At 40.9% G+C, this 17,251-nt stretch overlaps 1 protein-coding gene and 1 long non-coding RNA gene across 2 annotated transcripts in view; one reads left to right on the top strand and one right to left on the bottom strand.

The window, feature by feature from the left end:
* LOC126355389 (dynein axonemal intermediate chain 2) overlaps positions 1–17,251 on the top strand; it is a 211,055-nt gene that overhangs the window by 59,405 nt on the left and 134,399 nt on the right. The gene's annotated exons all lie outside the window — the stretch shown is intronic.
* Positions 4,008–4,951, bottom strand: LOC126354905 (uncharacterized). The gene is made up of 3 exons (XR_007565391.1): positions 4,648–4,951; positions 4,380–4,489; positions 4,008–4,201 (listed from the first exon to the last, which is right to left on the bottom strand). It is a non-coding gene; the product is annotated as an uncharacterized LOC126354905 (long non-coding RNA).

Here is a 17,251-nt window from a genome sequence, read left to right as displayed (position 1 = left end):
TCTGTAACTCTTCTGTATAAAAGCTCCCAGCAATTTCTTCACCTTTGCTGGCCTTTAACATTCCTGTTCTTCGTTTCGTTCATTATACTTTCAAAACTGTAAATATATATTGACCAGTTTGGTAGGTAGGATGTCTTGTATTTTGAAATATCTATCTGCATAAAATTCCTACTTACATTGATCGACTATTTTAATATAATTGTACATCATATTTAGAAGTTCAGAATCATATATAGCCTTCAGTTATACTTTTATTGTATGATCTTCAGTTCAGTTATACAGCCCAGTTATCTTTAGGGAATATCTAGCCATTTGCATGATTCTCAGAGAATAAAATGCATCCCCATACAGTTTTCTCTCATCCTGTTCAAACGTTACACGATATTTGCTATCATGTGGGAGAATGTTGAATAGTGATGCATTCCTTACCAATGCATTACCCTTTTGAAATACCTATTTTACAATTCGTCCCCATGGTAGGTATGAAGGTTTATGGGACATCAATTCGTCCCTGTCTGCAGAAATTGTTCAGATATCCATGCAACATCCTTCCCAGACTTCGCTTTTACAGGTAGGTCTCTGGAATACATATCTATAATTACTGAATCTTCCTAAAATCCACAAGGGGGTAAGGATGAGTATCTAGAGGATTTGTGTATGCAGCCAATAATGAGCACTAGGGGTTCACCGTTGTATCTTTCTGCGAAAATCTTTAGCTTCATTATTAAAACCATTCATAGAAAAATGTAGTTACCACATTCGTACTTCTATGGATTTTATTCAGAGACTTAACAACCTCAAGATAAATAGTATGGATGTGTTGGTGAAGTCTGTGGCGTAAGGCACCTTTAAAGGATTCTTTGTCTCTTATCAGCCAACATTTTGACAAAAATATCACATTATTTGAGCATGCACTCCTATCATGTTGTTGTTGTTGTGATCTTCAGTCCTGAGATTGGTTTGATGCAGCTCTCCATGTTACTCTATCCTGTGCAAGCTTCTTCATCTCCCAGTACCTACTGCAACCTACATCCTTCTGAATCTGCTTGGTGTATTCATCTCTTGGTCTCCCTCTACGATTTTTACCCTCCACACTGCCCTCCAATACTAAATTGGTGATCCCTTGATGCCTCAGAACATTTGCTACCAACCGATCCCTTCTTCTAGTCAAGTTGTGCCACAAACTTCTATTCTCCCCAATCCTGTTCAATACTTCCTCATTAGTTATGTGATCTACCCATCTAATCTTCAGCATTCTTCTTAGCACCACATTTCGAAAGCTTCTATTCTCTTCTTGTCTAAACTATTTATCGTCCATGTTTCAATTCCATACATGTTCATCTTATATCCACCCTTCAAGACACTATCCATTCCGTTCAACTGCTCTTCCAAGTCCTTTGTTGTTTCTGACAGAATTACAATGTCATCGGCGAACCTCAACGTTTTTACATGTTATTTTCAGTTTAATGGTGAATTTTATTATGAGCTTGATGGAGTTGCTATGGGAACCCCTCTCTCACCTTTGGTAGCTAATTTATTCATAGAAAATTTCACTGACAAGGCTCTGAACACAGCAAGCTTTGACCCAATAGTATTCTGGAGGTACATGGATGGCAGATTTGTAATTTGGCTTCACAGGAAGGACACATTACATCGATTTCCTGGGCATCCGAATTCTGTTCACGCTAATATTAAATTTAATATGGAAATAGAAAAACATGGCTGCCTTCCTTTTTTGGACGTTTTCCTTCATCATAAAATTGATGGCATAATACGATACGCTGTATTTTCTAAGCTAATGCACACAAGTCTACATTTACATGCCACTAGCTGCCATCACCCTTTACGGACCATAGGTGGACATAAGACTTAGTTTACAGGGTACACTGTATGTTCAGTAACGATAATTCGCAAAAAAGAGCTCACAGATCTCAAGAGAATTTTTGAACCAAATGGATACTGCCACAAACAAATTTGCAGAGCATTCATTGTGAATTATAGAATGCAAGTATGTTATATGGAAGAAGAGAGAAATACATTCAGATCAATAGCGTTTTTGCTTTATGTGGTGCCCTTTCCTCAAAGATAATAAAAAGCATATTAATGCAGTCTTCTGGCCTCCTATGCAGACTGCAGGCTTACTCGGTTCTGTGAATGATAATTTATTGTTTCGGAAGGAAAGTATGTATCAGGTTTCTTGCAGAAATTGTGGTAAGTCATTGATAGGTCAGACAACACATACCGTTCATAAGAGGTATGTGGGAACCCTGAAGATGCACTATAGCCAGACAAGTCAGCTGTGGTTGAACACTGTATGGATACAGCTCATATGATGAACTAAAGCGACATAAAGAACTTTTCTCCTTTTCCTTTTGGGATTCTGTTTTCAAGGAAGTCATTTAAATTAGATTAAGCGACAACTTAATAAATAAATATAATTTTTTCACTTGGATAAGGCATGGAATCTGGCTCTTGGTGTAATTGAATTGTAGAGAAGTCGTCAATGTATTAACGCCGCAGAACATACACCAATAGACGAATCGAATTCTGAAAGCCCTCATCACGGGGAGCGCTTGAGTTAAATGTACCTCTCTCCTGCCGACCAACAGCTGTGACCCACATGCACAGTACCATCACGCTGTAACACCTAAAGTAGTGGTGGGCAGGAAATTGCGTATCTGTTAGAAATCACAGTGATTGAGAAGTCACAGATATCACAATAACAACTTTACAAAATCTAACTGCGATTTCAGTCACAGTTAGCAGTCGCAAGTAGCATTTCACATTCAACGCCGTGAGCCATCTGTTGGCCGAATTCCGTACTGCTTTCTGCGATTTCAGTGACAAATCGCGGGTAGAAGTCGCAAGTAGCAACTAAAAAGCGCAGCTAACAGTACCATCTTTTCGCCAAAGTTCGTACTACGGTCATCTCTGCGACACGCTATCGAGTTCAACTGCGATTTCTGTGACAAGTCGCAACTGAGAGTCGCAAGTAGCAACTAAAAAGCGCAGTTAACATTCTTTTCCTAGTGCCATCTGTTGACCGACGTACGTACTTCGTTATGAGATCCTTGTGCCCCACGAGATTGATGTGCTGTGTGTGCATAAGAAGCGCTTATTTCAATAGTGGTACAAGTCCAGTTTTGTTCATTTTGAAATACAGCGTCGTAAAGTTAAATGAGCGCTGAAAAATCTGTAGTTGAGATACCAGAAATATTCAAGCACATGGCTTCTTGCTAGAGATGAACCTTTATTTATGTTTGTTTGAATCATTAATTTCAGAAGCATTATAGACAGAAAAGTCGAGGTAATGTACTTGTACCACTATTGAAATGAGCCCTTCATATTATATGACGACATGCACATTCAGCATCAGTTATGGTTGGTCAAACACAGCTGTGACTCTGAATGCATTATATTAATAAGAAGCAACATTGCCTTTTTTTCCTAAAAATATCAAGTAATGTAACAAATGTGTTTGATTCTGCTTCCAATATGACAGTTTTGGTTAATACTCCACATGCCTACAGGACTTTGCAATATTAACACAGCAGAACTCAGACATCTGTATAAGTGTAGTGAAATAAAAACAGTATTATTGTGTCATATGAAGGCCCCACTTTTGTTCCGACACAGTTCAAGACTCGGGAGAAAAGTTTTACACCTGTTGTTCTACATGGGAACTTCACACACAAGAACTTTTTGCTGACACTAATACCACCTATATAAGTAAGCTTTTCCTGTGTTACTTTCAAGTAATGCACTTAAGCTACTCCTGATTTAACTGGAAGATCTTTACTTCCCACTTTCATATCAACAGCCTCAAATTGCATATTGTAGACTTGAGGATATGTTACAGGTCAGTGTCACACCAAGATTGTGGAGAAAGGGGGGGGGGGGGGGCATGTTACTCTCCAACAAGTGTTTACCAATAAATAAGTGGCGGAAAATTACGGGTATAGGACGGCTTAACATGTGGAAAATGAGATTTTCATTATTCACTCACTGTATTTAACATTTATTATTCGTTTAAAATCGCTCAACAACTTCAATAAAACACAATTTAATCACTCATCTGCACACTTAGTTCACAATTATGTCACTTTTAAACTGCAAGTCCTCTAAGAGCTGTCTTGAATCTTCACGAGTCTCTCCCAACAGCCTTGATGTGGATAGATACTTACAGCAACCAGAACTGTGTCTGCAAAATCACAAGGACTATTAAACAATTTTTGCTGTCACTAATTACAAGCAATATAATTGATAGAGTAGATTGCTAATATTTGCTGTAATGAAAGCCACTCAATGGGGTATATTTCACATTTGCAAGAACGCTCTCACTGAAGTAATTCAGTCCATTGAAACACTTAGAAACTAACCTCTCGTCTGATGAAACGGTCTAAAGACGAAGTGACAATTTCTCCAGATCTGCTGACAATGAAATTTTGAGTTATCACTTTACTGAGTGACTGAAATGAAGTTCGGGCACCTGTGAACATAACAATATGTTAGAATTCATTTTCTAAACACGAACTAATACGGTACTGTATGACTACTTACATATTAATTACACTATTAATATTTTCACAGTTGTTTCTTTAATACAAAATTAAAGCCAACGGAAGAACAAACGTAACACATACTTACCAATGACAGGTTTGTTGAGATGCAATTTTCTATGTGGACAGATGTAACTTTTTCATACGGTGCTAAGTCGCAGAAGTAGCAGAAGTCACAGAAATCGCAGAAGTAGCCGAAGTCACAGAAATCGCAGAAGTCACAGGAATCGCAGAAGTAGCAGAAATCGCGGAAGTAGCAGAAATCGCAGAAATAGCAGTGGCAGAGGGATACACGACCTAGGTTCCTTAACTGCGACAAATCACAGTTAAGAATAACAGACCCTGAAAAGTAGCATTCACAGAAATACTGATATCGGAAAATCGCAGTTTAGCCCATCACTAATCTAAACGTACGTCGTCCAAGACGCGACGCACACTGGCGACTGCGACGGGTCGCTACGTGACGTCAGAAGTTGCCTGCTGGCGCATGCGCAGTTCGAGTTTGGGATGCGACTCGCGACTGCTGCGGCAGCTGCCGCAGCACTGCACCAGTGAGCAGTGTTACGACGAAGTCGGACGACACAAAGACGTACGGGTGCCAGAAAGATGTCGAGCCAGTCAAAGAAAACTGAAATGAGCCACTCACAGGATGTGAAGCTCTGTGAGCTGGTCTCGCAACATTTGCCTTTACGATTTGAAGAACCCTAAATATAGGGACACGTTTTTCAGAGACAGAATTTGGTAAGAAATTGGTGCACAGTTGAAACTCTCAGGTGAGTGAAATATATATTATTTTCCCATTAATGCAAATTTTTCAGTCCTGTTATGAAAATCAGTATAATCCATGCAGATGTAGAATTAGAATGATGAAAATGAACTTGCAGGTCAATTTTCGCATTACTCTTTTTTTGTGACGATAAAAATTGAAAACGGCAAGTACATTATAAAATGAACAATCTAAAGTACAATGAGAAAGTTACATTTTACAATACCTTCACTTTGAAAGTAAACGGTAGATTGGTGTCTTGATGATACCTTCCAGTTGTGAAAAACCACCACCAGATTTTTGTACAGCTTTCTGTAATCAATAGGTGTTCGTTTTTGAGGAAGGCGTTTCTCAGCAGATTGCGCAAACAGTATGCTGCAATAAGTAATTTGTCACATTCACTTCAATTCATTGGTAGAAGATGGTGATCAAAAATTTGTGCCAAACGTGCACAACTGTTTTACAAGCCCTTCTGGTCTGACACAGTCCACAATTGAAATTCATATTTTGTAAATCCAGGAGTCATCTTTTGAGTGCAGCTTGGCAAGATTAAATGTTCATGTCATCCATAACGATGAAAAACGTAAATTTTTGATATTTGTTGGTTTTGTTAGGGTGTCTACTTCTACTTGGGTATCCTCGTTCAGGTTCAGAAGAAAATACTAGAGGTGAGTAATTTATCCTCTTCCAAGAATGAGAAGAAAATATATTGAAGGCAGCATGTCTTTACTTGTAAGAAACATAAATTTCGTGGCATTTTAATTGAAATTGCCAAGAGCATATGGAGAAATATTAGTAACGCATACCAAAGAAATATATGACATAACATGTTTTCATTAGGTCCAAATGTGTCAGCGAAACAAAACAAATACACTCTCTATCGTGTGATGACCACACGATTCACGTTGCTCGTCGACAGAACTGGCGGCCAGTCGCGACGCTCCCGGAGATATATGAGCCCAAATCTCGGAAACGGAGATCTATATCATTCTGATCTCAACTTTAAAAATTATTTGGATATGTTAGCTTCTTTTCATCGGCAACGATGTATGACCTAACGTGAACCATACGCAAAGTAGCCAGCGACCACATTTTTCACTGTACACAATTCAAATTTTATGCAGTAGGTTATTTGTAAATTAAGTATCGGAATAACTGTGACGAACATCCTTAAAATAGACACCTCATTATCAAGTTGTGATGTGAAACTGTAAGATAAGCAAACATCAATTTTTTGTGCCTTTTACTCTCCTCACAATCGATAGAGAAGTAATATACAGCGAAAAAAACACGCAAAACCGTAAGAGATACTTTTCAATTTTTTAAAGTAAAAGGAGAATCTGTATCGAAAAACTAACTCTGGGACCCGATGTAACTCTGTTCCATTAACATACAGTATTTTTTACAGCAAGAAAATCGGAATTATTATTTTTCTTATGTATTTGAATCCGCCGCCGCCGAGCAGAGCTTGGGAAACAGCGACGACTCCTGTCGCGTTGCGGCCTTGTCGCCGACTGCCAGGGTGGGAAAAGAGGAGGGGGCAGCGTCGTAGTCGCAACCACTGTCGCGTTTTGCACAACGTAGCTTAAGGCCGCGCTTGGCACCTCGTCGTCGGTCATGTGACTCGCTCTGAGGATGGCTGGACGATATGCGGCCGAAATGTCAGCTGAAGAAGTAGTATTTGCGCGGCTGCATGCCCGAAATTTAATGGATGTGCGAATATTTGGGAAAAACAATGTAAATCTATCTCTTAATGTGTTTGGCATACGGGACTGATCATGAGTAGATTGTTATAGGAGGAGTAGAAGAGGAACATAAGTTTCGATACCAGTACAGATTAACACCACTGCCTATACTAGATCCACTGTGTTATATGAAGATTGTTTATGTTACTTCGATTCTAAAGAAAAATTGGCAGGGCATTTAGTTGACAGTTCAAAGCAGTCAGCAGGAAAATTTCGCAAGCAGAAAAATAATTCATTAAATCCGAGTCATAACTAACAATTAAAATTACCTATTGTCATTTATGCAGACTTCAAATGCTTGCTGTATAAGAGTAACCTGTACCAAGGTGCAGTCTGCATGGATTGGTTTACCAATCAGCTGTATCAGATTGCTGAGAGAATTAAAAAAATACCTGTTGCAGAACAAGCAAGTGATTACTAGCGCCAAAGAGGAAGTTGTCACATCTGCAAAACAAAACGCTTCATGAATATAGATGTGAAACATAAGGATCACTGCCATTTTACAGACAGATTTCGTGGTGCGACGTATGATAACTGCAATGTAAATTTTAGACCTAATTTTAGGGTACCTGTTGCGTTTCACGATCTAACAAATTATGACGCACGTTTTATAATCATGAACATATGCAAATGACTAGAAGAACCATCTAAAACGAATCCAGGCCCTGTTTCTGTGATTGAAGAGAATATGGTAAGATAAAAATATCTTAGCGACATAAAATTTCTGGCGTGCTCTCTGGAAAAATATATCTCGTATTTAAAGCCGAAAGATTTGAGCACTTCCCCGACAGTGAGCAGTCAACGAGAAAGGGATCTATCTCTAAGCGCACGTAACCAACGAACTCGTTTTTATGGAGAAAAAATTACCACAATGAAGGTCTTCAAAAACTTGCTGAGCGGTGGGCCTTCGGTCAAAGAAGAGGACTGCAAAAGAACATGCAAAGTGTGGGGCTTATATAAATGCAAGACCTTGGTGGATTACTCCGACTTACATTTAAAAAGCGACTTCTAGCTTCTGTATTTGAAAACTTCCTCATACTCTGCCTTAAAAAAGACGAACTTGTTCCTATCAATTATGTGACATCACCTGGCTCGATATGGGATGCGTTCCTGAATATCAGTAAAGAAAAATTACGACCTATTACCGATTATGAGTAAATGCAATTTGCTGAGCGTTGCATCAGAGGTGGGCTTACCCACTGCTCCCATAGGCAACAGGTACATGACTGATGAAAATAATGTTGAGTGACATATCATATACCTCAGTGTTACATGAAGCAATAATCACCATTCTTTGAATCAACATTTCCGTCAGTTGATTTGTCTGCGATTACGTTTGGTAATTTTCTGCATAAAATCCTTTACTTACATTGACATGTAAGTTTCATGATTTCTTTCACACTCAGAATCACGAACTCGGAAAGTTTCTAATTTTTTTCAGAAGTCTCTCTGTGGTACTGCTTGATAACCATTCACCGATGTCATTAGAGGACAATAAAACCACACGAGGAACAATAAAACTGTGTCTTTGGTGTTCAGATATATTTCCCTACTGTCACTGCAGAGAACTGAGATAGTTACCTTGACTGACTAGTTGCGCTCCAGCAGTTTGTTGGTGAAAAGTGGAAACATGTGGCAAGAAGTTTTTTTGGGATCTTTGAACCCATCATAACTGACTATTACGCCAGTACATATTCAAAGTTCAAAACCTGAATGCTCACAAACCCTTCTAGATTATTATCACTGGTTTTAACACCCTTCTTTTATGGCTCACCCATCATTCATAATTTTATATAAAGTACCCCTTTTTGTTTTCTCAAGATGAGGACGATGATGGTGATGACGATGACCACGACCATGATATCCACGAAGTTCAGCTGATCTTCTTCCCCTGCTGCTGCTGCTGCTGCTCGGTCAGGAGGATCTCAGATTCTGTAATAGTAGCGAGAAAAAATGTATTCATAGATATGGCAAACGGAATGGTTGAATTATGAGGGTAAAAGAAAGATTTTCACACCTCCATGGATAAAGCAAGATTTCTCCAAGTTGGAATACCTCTGAATATTTCTGAGAGAACTTTCCTGCTGCTGCAGATTCTTATCTCAAATGTGTTTGATCAGAAGGACCACAGACTTTGTAAAATTAAATGAAAAAAACATACATTCATAGATAAGGCAAACAAAAAGTTTGAATGGTAGATTGGCTAAGTAGAAGCATACTTACACTATTTTATTTTTTGTCCAATTCCCGACTCTGCTCTCTCAACTTGCAACTGATCTCACTATGTTGACTGTCCCCAACTGAAAGCTTCTAAGCAAGGTTTTTCCTCCTTTTGTATCCTCATTTCACTGCTGAGTCAGCACAGATTTCCCATCTCAAGTGTTGAATCACAGCATGCTTACCATACGCCCGGGAAACACCAGTTTTTCACAAACACCAAGCACAAGGAAAGAGATAGACCTAAGCAATTGTTTTCGAGGGACAAGAAAAAGCCAAGCTGCGACATATTCCCACAGGCAACTGCCCTAGAGGCATTGGCATGGAACTGGGTTGCATTGTACCCTTGAAAGTGGCAGGTCATGGACAAAAGGGTATAAATCATGGGACCAAACTGGCGCTACTCCACTACTATTATTTCCATAAGCTGACTTCCCAGTCGATGTTACATATTTATTGTTTAACTTCGGTACTGCTTTAATAAATTGTTCAGCTTATGTAAATGTATAAGTTGATACATGCAAACTTTTTGAGAGATCCGCAGTCAGATAACCTAGTAGAAAAATAAAATGAACACCTCTAAAAAAAGGGCGCAGAGAAACCACATTTGCCATTTGCGTAGGGCATTACTTGTAGCTAGTGAAGACAAGATTTTAAACAATCTGTTGTGGATACAGAAGGTACCTCATCCTGGGCATAATGATGCTGAGTCCAAAACAACAGAGTTTGTCTTTCTGGACTGTTGTTTCGAGTTCTGTGCCAATTCAGTAAACACTGCTGACATTGAAAAGAACATTGGGTGCAAGTACTTAAATGTAGCGAAGCTGTGTTACAAGCACAGAAATAGGGAAACTTTTCCATAGAGTGTCAGTGCTCACAGTCCAAGGAATGTGAACATGATCTTCGTTCTCATTCGATGCAGCTGTAGCGTATAAATTAACACCTGACTGCTGCATCAAACGAACAATCATTGCTGATCGTGTGTGACATAGCATGAATGTGCTTAGGGCATCAGCTATGAATGCCAGGTATCGTTTGTTGGAGGCTAGGCTACGAGTAAGTATGCAACTTGCACGCTTCCTCTCACCAGACAGCTTGCACCTGATAGTGTATACAGTAATGACTTAACAGGAGGAATGAATGACAGAAAGTCGTAGCTACTGATGAAGGCAGATTCTGTGATGACATCAAACTAACCAGGAGAGTTTTTACCATCACAGTGTGTCAGGTGGAGGAAGGAGAATCGGCTATGGGCTTCTTGGTTTTAAGTTTTATAGGTTACAACTGCTGTACATGTCTCATCAAAGTATGATTTACACAGAACATCATTCTGCCTATTCTGTTGATTTTCCAAGATGTCATAGAGAGATGATCTTCCAGTACACGGCCGGTGCACGCATTTCCCTTCACACCCAAGGCTGTGTGCAGGTGGGCACTATCTTGCTGAAATGTGAGCCCAGGATGGCTTGTCACTAAGGGCAACAACATGGGACATGAAGTATCGTCGACGTACTGCTGTGTTCTAAGGATGCCGTTGATGACAACCAAAGGGATTCCGCTTTGAAATGAAGTGACACCCAAGACCATCACTCCTGGTTTTTAAGCCACATGGCGGGCGATAGTCACTTATGTTTGGCGCGCCTCCAGACAAGTCTTCGCTGGTCATTGTGGTTCAGTTCGAAGCGGGACTCATCACGGAAGACATTTCTATTCCAACCAATAAGAATCCAGGCCGAAGACGTGTCTGGAGACGCTCCAAGTAGCAGTGGGGTACAAACCTGTGTGTCGCCCGCCATACAGCCCAAAAACCAGGAGTGATGGTCGAGGATGCCATTTCATTTCATAACAGGACCTCTTTGGTTGTCATTCGCAGCACGCTTACAGAACAGCAGTACATTCAAGCAAGCTAATGTCTACCCATATGCTGTCCTTAGGTTAGTTAGGTTTAAGTAGTTCTAATTTCTAGGGGACTGCTGACCATAGATGTTAAGTCCCTTAGTGCTCAGAGCCATTTGAAGCATTTCTACCCATATGCAGAGAGAGTTTCTGCTGCTTATTTTCGTGCTTGCCAAACCGTACCCTGACCAGCAAGGTCGTCCGATCTCTCCCCAGTTAGAACGCTTGGAGCCCCGTCGGGCTTGGGCAGCTCAGTTGGTAGAGCACTTACCCGCGAAAGGCAAAGGTCCTGAGTTCGAGTCTCGGTCCGGCACACAGTTTTAATCTGCCAGAAAGTTTCATATCTACGCACACTACCCTGCAGAGTGAAAATCTCATTCTGGCAAGTTCAATGTGTTTATGAATTGGAAAGATGTTCTTCTCCTCGTGCGCTATCACTCGCTAAAATCTCGTTCCGATATGTCGAGTGGTTTAGGAGATATGGGGGATGTTGTGAATATTTCATCTCACGGGCGTGAGATCGGGAGTGAACGCGCTACACAGAATCCATTTTCTCGAGATCGGAGACAGATAGACTTCCCCCCGAGTCTTTAAAAATACAATGTTGTTGTTGTTGTGGTTGTTGGGGTTTCCAGTCCTGAGACTGGTTTGATGCAGCTCTCCATGCTACTCTATCCTGTGCAAGCTTCTTCATCTCCCAGTGCCTACTGCAACCTACATCCTTCTGACTCTGCTTAGTGTATTCATCTCTTGGTCTCCCTCTACGATTTTTACCCTCCACGCTACCCTCCAATACTAAATTGGTGATCCCTTGATGCCTCACAACATGTCCTACCAACCGATCCCTTCTTCTGGTCAAGTTGTGCCACAAACTTCTCTTCTCCCCAATCCTATTCAATACTTCCTCATTAGTTGTGTGAACTACCCATCTAATCTTCAGCATTCTTCTGTAGCACCACATTTCGAAAGCTTCTATTCTCTTCTTGTGTAAACTATTTATCGTCCATGTTTCACTTCCATACATGGTTAAACTCCATACAAATACTTTCAGAAATGACTTCCTGACACTTAAATCTATACTCGATGTTAACAAATTTCTCTTCTTCAGAAACGCTTTCCTTGCCATTGCCAGTCTACATTTAATATCCTGTCTACTTCGACCATCATCAGTTATTTTACTTCCTAAATAGCAAAACTCCTTTACTACGTTAAGTGTCTCATTTCCTAATCTAATTCCCTCAGCATCACCCGACTTAATTCGACTACATTCCATTATCCTTGTTTTGCTTTTGTTGATGTTCATCTTATATCCTCCTTTCAAGATGCTGTCCATTCCTTTCAACTGCTCTTCCAGGTCCTTTGCTGTCTCTGACAGAATTACAATGTCATCGGCGAACCTCAAAGTTTTTACTTCTTCTCCATGAATTTTAATACCTACTCCAAGTTTTTCTTTTGTTTCCTTTACTGCTTGCTCAATATATAGATTGAATAACATCGGGGAGAGGCTACAACCCTGTCTCACTCCCTTCCCAACCACTGCTTCCCTTTCATGCCCCTCGACTCTTATGACTGCCATCTGGTTTCTGTACAAATTGTAAATAGCCTTTCGCTCCCTGTATTTTACCCCTGCCACCTTCAGAATTTGAAAGAGAGTATTCCAGTCAACATTGTCAAAAGCTTTCTCTAAGTCTACAAATGCTAGAAACGTAGGTTTGCCTTTCCTTAATCTTTCTTCTAAGATAAGTCGTAAGGTCAGTATTGCATCACGTGTTCCAACATTTCTACGGAATCCAAACTGATCCTCCCCGAGGTCTGCATCTACCAGTTTTTCCATTCGTCTGTAAAGAATTCGCGTTAGTATTTTGCAGTTGTGACTTATTAAACTGATAGTTCGGTAATTCTCACATCTGTCAGAACCTGCTTTCTTTGGGATTGGAATTATTTTATTCTTCTTGAAGTCTGAGGGGATTTCGCCTGTCTCATATATCGTGCTCACCAGATAGTAGAGTTTTGTCATGACTGGCTCTCCCAAGGACGTCAGTAGTTCTAATGGAATTTGTCTACTTCCGGGGCCTTGTTTCGACTCAGGTCTTTCAGTGCTCTGTCAAACTCTTCACGTAGTATCTTATCTCCCATTTCGTCTTCATCTACATTCTCTTCCATTTCCATAATATTGTCCTCAAGTACATCGCCCTTGTATAAATCCTCTATATACTCCTTCCACCTTTCCGCTTTCTCCTATGCTTAGGCAGTATCTATCTTACCTCTAGTGAGATAAGCTTCTACATCCTTACATTTGTCCTCTAGCCTTCCCTGCTTCGCCATTTGGCACTTCCTGTCGATCTCATTTTTGAGACGTTTGTATTCCTTTTTGCTTGCTTCATTTACTACTTTTTTATATTTTCTCCTTTCATCAATTAAATTCAATATTTCTTCTGTTACCCAAGGATTTCTTGCAGCCCTCGTCTTTTTACCTACTTTATCCTCTGCTGCCTTCACTACTTCATCCCTCAGAGCTACCCATTCTTCTTCTGCTGTGTTTCTTAGCCCCATTCCTATCAATTGTTCCATTATGCTCTCCTTGAAACTCAATACAACCTTTGGTTCTTTCAGTTTATCCAGATCCCCTGTCCTTAAATTCCCACCTTTTTGCAGTTTCTTCAGTTTTAATATACAGTTCATAACCAATAGATTGTGATCAGAGTCCACATCTGCCCCTGGAAATGCCCTACAATTTAAAACCTGATTCCTAAATCTCTGTCTTACCATTATATAATCTATCTGATACCTTTTAGTACCTCCAGGATTCTTCCATGTATACAACCTTCTTTTATGATTCTTGAACCAAGTGTTAGCTATGATTAAGTTATGCTCTGTGAAAATTCTACGAGACGGCTTCCTCTTTCGTTTCTTACCCCCAATCCATATTCGCCTACTATGCTTCCTTCTCTCCCTTTTTCTACACTCGAATTCCAGTCACCCATGACTATTAAATTTTCGTCTCCCTTCACTATCTGAATAATTTCTTTTTACTCATCATACATTTCATGAATTTCTTCATCATCTGCAGAGCTAGTTGGCATAGAAACTTCTACTACTGTAGTAGGCATGGGCTTTGTGTCTATCTTGGCCACAATAATGCGTTCGCTATGCTGTTTGTAGTAGCTTACCCGCACTCCTATTTTTTTTATTCATTATTAAACCTACTCCTGCATTACCGCTATTTGATTTTGTATTTATAACCCTGTATTCACCTGACCAAAAGTCTTGTTCCTCCTGCCACCGAACTTCGCTAATTCCCACTATGTCTAACTTTAACCTATCTATTTCCCTTATTAAATTTTCTAACCTACCTGTCCGATTAAGGGATCTGACATTCCACGCTCCGATCCGTAGAACGCCAGTTTTCTTTCTCCTGATAACGACGTCCTCCTGAGTAGTCCCCGCCCGGAGATCCGAATGGGGGACTATTTCACCTCCGGAATATTTTACCCAAGAGGACGCCATCATTATTTAATTATACAGTAAAGCTGCATGTCCTCGGGAAAAATTACGGCTGTAGTTTCCCCTTGCTTTCAGCCGTTCGCAGTACCAGCACAGCGAGGCAGTTTTGGTTAATGTTGCAAGACCAGATCAGTCAATCATCTAGACTGTTGCCCCTGCAACTACTGAAAAGGCTGCTGCCCCTCTTCAGGAACCACACGTTTGTCTGGCCTCTCAACAGATACCCCTCCGTTGTGGTCGCACCTACGGTACGGCCATCTGTATCGCTGAGGCACGCAAGCCTCCCCACCAACGGCAAGGTCCATGGTTCATGGGGGGAGGTAAATACAATGTGTTAGCTAAATTTCATATGCAGCAGCGTATAGTGTGATATGCACCAAACAAAAAATCATAGCGACCCCCAATTTTCATTGTAAACATTTCGAATTTTGAATAGTATCTTACTAAAATGTGTACATCACAGTAAGTATGACCATTAGCGAGATGATGGGGACTCCGCTACGAAGCTGACATTTCACGCTACAAGCAAGGGAAAAATCAAATATTTTTGCTGGACAGTTTTTGCAAAATCGATAGAAAAAAATTGCAGGATGTGTGCGCTTCGATTTTGTCAGCGCAGAGCGTTGCCAACCGGCGCATGCAAAGCACACGTACGCCTCTCGATATGTACTGGACCAGTGCGGCAATTGCGGAACGTGCGTGGCGTGCTGTAGCGCCGTGTCACGTCACACGTGCCGTACCTGTCTAGTTTGCGCTTAGTCTAACGCGTTCGTCAGCTTTACTGACCAGCAGCAGTACATAACCTGTGGCCCCCCTTCCCCTCTCGTCTGAGCACATATTGGACACAACGGAGAGGTGGATGGCGCGGCTTGTGTTGCAGGCATCGTTCTTTGACCGGCTGCAACATCAGGTTAATTGTAGAGAGCACTATGTTCCAGTATGCTCGTCTGTATGAACGATTAAAAACTTCAGTGAAGTACTCGAAGTACTGAAATCGTTTGACCTCGCCAACCTGTCCATATGCCTCTGCCCCTGTCCTTATTTATTTATTTTTATATATAAAATGGCTGGGAACATTAGGGCCTTCTGCCTCTCTATAACACTGAGTGTCCAAAATTCACGGAAAGCGGCACGGACAGGAGTCGGCCGTCGACTGGTGCGGTGCATTTGTTTCCGGACAATGCCGGCAGAGATGGGTTCCTGATGCTTCGCACTGAAACTGCTACAATATTTACAGGAAATCGTCAATGGGCTGCGAGGCTCTGCGGATGCGACGTGACGTCCGTTCATCAAACACTTGTGGTCGTCCTGTGAGGAGGTTTATTCGTGTGGAAACATTGTTTCTGTGACACTGAACGTCCACCCTAGACACAGTTTCCCTCGGAAACCTGACCTGTTCTCTTATCTCCGATATGCTATGATCTATGCGTCTTGCAGCGATTATCATCCCATGTTCAAAGTCGGTTATTTGCACGGCGTATGTCATGCTCGCTGCACACCTGTGTGCTCGCAAAGTACATCTTAAAATGGGACAACCGTTCAAGTCGCTTCAGGGTACGCATTTTAAATTTAACTGCCTATCATTAGAGAGTAGTAATAGCAATATAGAGTAAAATCTGAACAACTAAGTCGCATAGTGCTCAGAGCCATTCGTTTCCACTTGTGGTTAAATACTTATATAGGGTGTCCATGTTAAACATATAATAATATTAAATGTAGTAACTTGAGATGTAATTAAAATATTTATTGGAAGTTTGCTACTACAAGTATGGTAACTCAAAATTTTCTGTGTTTGCTTGCGGCTGTAGGAACCACGTGCGCATGTGCGTAACTGCTTTGTTCATGTAAACGCGCATCAGTAGCCAAGTGGACACCACAGCAGAAGGTGTTCCTCGTCACGTGATCTTCCAAATACGTGGCACAACGTTTTGCGAACATTTCGAGGGATTTATTGGATCATGAGTTCCCAGATCGCTGCACTGGCAGAGGTACTCCATCGACTGCTTGGCCCCGTAGAAATTCAGAATTACGCGACTTTTTTTCTGAGGAGCTATATCAAGAATCAAGTGTGCCAGAGACCAGTTTGTCATTTAGCAGATCTGTGCCGTCGCATCCGTACAGCTACCGCGAGAGGTTACATCTGCAATGCTGCAAAACACTTGGAGAGAAGTGGAATAAAGATTAGATGTCTGTCACCCCACTAATGGTGCGCACATCGGGGTGTATTAGGTGTGTAAAAAGGCATCTTTAGTACCATACTTGTAGAAACATATTGCCAATAAGTATCTCGTGTAGCTCTCAAGTTCAAATGGTTCATATGGTTCTGAGCACTATGTGACTTAACTTCTGAGGTCATGAGTCCCCTAGAACTTAGAACTACTTAAACCTAACTAACCTAAGGACATCACACACATCCATATCCGAGGCAAGATTGGAACCTGCGACCGTAGAGTGTAGCGTACCCTCTCTGTTATTGTTTTTTGTTTTGTGTTATTGTAGTTGCAGAGATATGAAATTATTGTAGCGGTTTGTTTAGTCAGCCGTACTTCGGAATTTTTTGACAT

The sequence above is a fragment of the Schistocerca gregaria genome, chromosome 3 (genome assembly GCF_023897955.1).
Source record: "Schistocerca gregaria isolate iqSchGreg1 chromosome 3, iqSchGreg1.2, whole genome shotgun sequence".
In the NCBI taxonomy this organism is placed as follows: Eukaryota; Metazoa; Arthropoda; class Insecta; order Orthoptera; family Acrididae; genus Schistocerca; species Schistocerca gregaria.
This window is presented reverse-complemented; position numbering and strand designations above follow the sequence as displayed.